Raw genomic sequence first — 4,048 nt, 5'->3', positions numbered from 1 at the left:
GTACATTAGGGGAAATATATAATTGTTCTATAATTTATATAGTGCATTTTTTCCACAGTGTGTTGCACTGGCCAAAGCACTTTACAGGAGATGATACACCATTCACACACCGATGACAACAGGCTGCCACACAACGGTGCTAGTCAAGCCACCGGGAGCAATTTGGGGTTCAGTATCTTGCTCAGGGCACTTAGGCATGCAGGGAAACTGGGAGTCGAACCACCAACTTGCTGGTCAGGAAACAACTGCCCTACCTCATGAGCCACAGCCACCCCCATAATGTGTCAATATACTGAAGCATGGACACAATGAATGATGACTAGTCTAAACCATGACAAAGTGTGCATAAAGCTGTGATAACTGATTTGATGCAGCTCTGACATGACATCTCTTAAGGCCTGCCTATGGCTGATTCACTGCTTAAGCTGGGTAAATGTAGCCTACAATGCTCAGGAGTCACTGCAATGGGAACTGAAGGGTCACAATCAAAGTTTCTTTTGTCCTTTAAATACAAAGTCATTACTCAAATATTAGGACCATTCTTACAGACCATCTCTCAGATGTTTTAAGCATACCAGCACTGTTTAGACACTCACAGTTCCTCAATCGGATTCTGAGTCAGCAATATCCTTTTCAAAAGATACACCTTCTTATTATTTTGTAGTCTTTTGCATTGAGATATGATACATGCACAAGCCCATTTTTATAAATCCTGACACTGCTCTGTGCTCCATGAGTCACTCAGGACAACAGCTTCACCTTAACACTTTAGAAGAGAGGAGCTGTGGGAACACTTACTCTGAAACTCTGTGATGGCCACCATGGTGATCGCTTATATCTTCCCTCCTCTCTTACTCACTGGCTTTGTTTCACTTTGACTGTGCATAGCAAATGAGTCCTTTGTATTTCTGAACTCTGACCGTTGTTGGGTAATTTCTAGTCAGATAGATATTTGTTAGAGATTTGTTGTCTAGAAATGTTTAGTGGAGACAGGACGTCTAGCTCAGGCTGTTAAATGTTTAGTCATTGTCATGAGCTCTGCAGGCTGCATTTGGGCCAAGGTCAATTAAATAAGACAAAGGCTGCAGGCAGGAGGTGATTGTTATTATTAACTGTAATGGTAATCATAATATTTTCTTATGTGTAATGTCAGGTCAAAATGTTCTTAGATACACACCACTAAATCAACAGCCACACACCTTGACTTTCTTCATGTTTTGACTATTGTTATGGTCAGCTGCAAGCTGGCATATCAGGTGACGCCACGGTTTGACGTTGCCTGTGTAGTATGGGCTAGCCCAACCAAGTGATTAAATTGTATAGACATTTTTGGTTCAGGGTCTTTCATCTTCCAGGCTGCCTGCGCGCAGGTTTGGGGGTGGAAGAGATATGGACGTGTAATGTTAATTTTACCTGTGATCCTTTGAATAAACCAGCACGGTTATTTTTTATATAATACAAGTGGTCTACTTCATCTTTGTGAGTTCCTGGTTTGAAAGAGCCGGAAGAGGCTAAAACAAATAGAGCCTTTACCGTTGTGCGGTGATGTTGTCAGTAAGGGAGGTGAACATTAACCAGAGCAGGCGCACACTGAGCTTGGTAGTGAACACTGAGGTTTCCCAGATAATAAACCCCTGGTAATATAAACTCAGGGGATAGCTCAAGGCCGTGAACAAGGTATACTGTATGTATAATGTTCTTCCGTAAAACTGCTCTGTCTCCTACTACAAGGCGTTGCACCGGATGGTGAAAACTACACAACACCTCACAGGGACTCCACTTCCAGCCATTGAGGGTGTCCACAGGGAACGTTGTTTCCGACGTGCTTGCAGCATTCTCAAGGACTCCTCTCACCCTGCTCACAAACTGTTTGACCTCCTGCCCTCTGGGAGGTGCTTCAGGAGCCTCCAGACCAAAACCTGTAGACTCAGGAACAGCTTCTTCCCCACAGCTGTCTCCTTACTGAACTCTGACCCCCACTGCCTTCTTCTATACCACTACACATACCTCACCCCTTCTCATCTCTCCTCCCGAGATTAATGCAATACACTTCTGTTACCTGAAGTGATCTGTTAATTTGCACATACTCTAGAATACTGCTCTGTTATTCATTTGTACACTGTACTGTACAAATGCTGATGCTGTATATTTATCTTGCACTATTTACATCCATTGAACTGTTAACTCATGTAACTTATCTTCCTGTTCTGCACTGTTAATTTCATTCCATTTCATCCCATTGCACTAGTATTCCATAAACTTAATGTACCTTATCCATTATTTGTAACTTAAATCCATAAAGTCTGTTGTATATTACCTTATATAACTTACTGTAAATATCAATTGATCATATCTATCGGCAAATTAGCACTGACTATACATACTGTAGATTCTGCGCACTCTGCACTGCTGTTATTGCACTTCTGGTTAGATGCTAAGCTGCATTTCGTTGCCATGTACATGTGTAATGACATTAAAGTTGAATCTAATCTAATCTATAATGAGTAGACAAATAAACAAGACTGAGAGAAGAGAAGATGCAAAATGTATTCATCTTGAGGACTTGTCTAATTCTAATATTACTGCTGAGTGTGGTTAGGCATGGTATTTATATTTATATTTTGGGGCGGCATGGTGGGGCAGTGATTAGCACTGCTGCCTCTCAGCAATAAGGATCCAAGTTCAAGCCCCAGTTGACCTAGTGCCTTTCTGTGCAGAGTTTGCATGTTCTCTCTGTGCCTGCGTGGGTTTTCTGCAGGTACTCTGGCTTCCTCCCACGGTCCAAAGACATGCAGCTTAGGTTGATTGGCGGCTCTAAATTGCCCATAGGAGTGAGCGTTAGTGTTAGTGTTAGTGTGGGTGTGTGTGGTTGTCTGTCTCTAAGTGTCAGCCCTGTGATAGACTGGCAGTCTGTCCAGGGTGTACTCCACCTCTCATCCAATGTCAGCTGGGATTGGTTCCAGCTGCAGGATAATTGGTATAGATAATGGATGGATTGATTTATAATTTTGTATCACATATACATTGCCAATTTGCTTTTTTTCAAAACTAGTTTGAAATACTTTTTCTAAGGAGCTTTATGTAGTTCAGCTTTGAAGCTTGCAAATCTATGCTTTCAAAATAGCTTCCCCAACAATGAGCATCACAGAAGTGCAACACTGGGCAGTAAATGACATCTTTAGTCTTATTATTGTATTTTTTTTTCTTGGTTACTTTGGCCAACAATGGTAGTGATACTAACCAAGTTAATAGCTGAGAGTCTAACAGCACCGAGACAGGTTTGAAACAGACCTCGCAAACCTATTTGGAAGACACAATAAGCATGAATGTTAAAATGTTGTTCCAAACCAATATGTTTTGTTTTGTCTGCATATGGTAAGCAGTCTGTCAGCAGCATCTTAGCTTAACTTAGCTTCACTTCAGTTCTACTGTGTATGTAACAAGTTTCAGTGCTAGTGTTTCAGTATATACAGTCTTTTTTTTGTTTTTATATGATAATTTGTATATTGTTAATAACAGTGATCACAAATGCAACCTGTCTTCCTTCAGTAAATGACTGGCTGTCCATTTCCTCATCCAAACTCTGATGTGAATGAATCCAGTCTGCCTTTGTTTTTTTTCCCACTTTATTCATTTATACATACAGTTTTATATAACAAAGACTGTAGAATATCATCAGGGAGGCTATTGGTAACAAGTGGAAAGCTAACCTCAATAGTCTCTTGGCAGTGAATGTCATCATCAACAGGTGGATTGAAATAACTTCAGTAAATACTGTATATTATCATTCCAGACAGCGAGGCATGTTTTACTCTAATAAAATAAATTAAATGAATTATGAAGCATCTAGAGAAACACATTAATCATACATTCACTTTATTGCAAGGTTTTCTGAAAGCAAGCGCAATATTTGTCTCTTTTTTATCATTTGCATAGTTCAAGCAATTTGTTTATTCCACCAAAGTAGCAGTGGTTAGATGTGATGATATACTATAAGTGAAATCCAAAATATTATATACATCGACTGTTGTATATAATGTATATAATC

Source organism: Monopterus albus, unplaced genomic scaffold, assembly GCF_001952655.1.
Source record: "Monopterus albus unplaced genomic scaffold, M_albus_1.0 scaffold196.1, whole genome shotgun sequence".
NCBI classification, from domain to species: Eukaryota; Metazoa; Chordata; class Actinopteri; order Synbranchiformes; family Synbranchidae; genus Monopterus; species Monopterus albus.
This window is presented reverse-complemented; position numbering follows the sequence as displayed.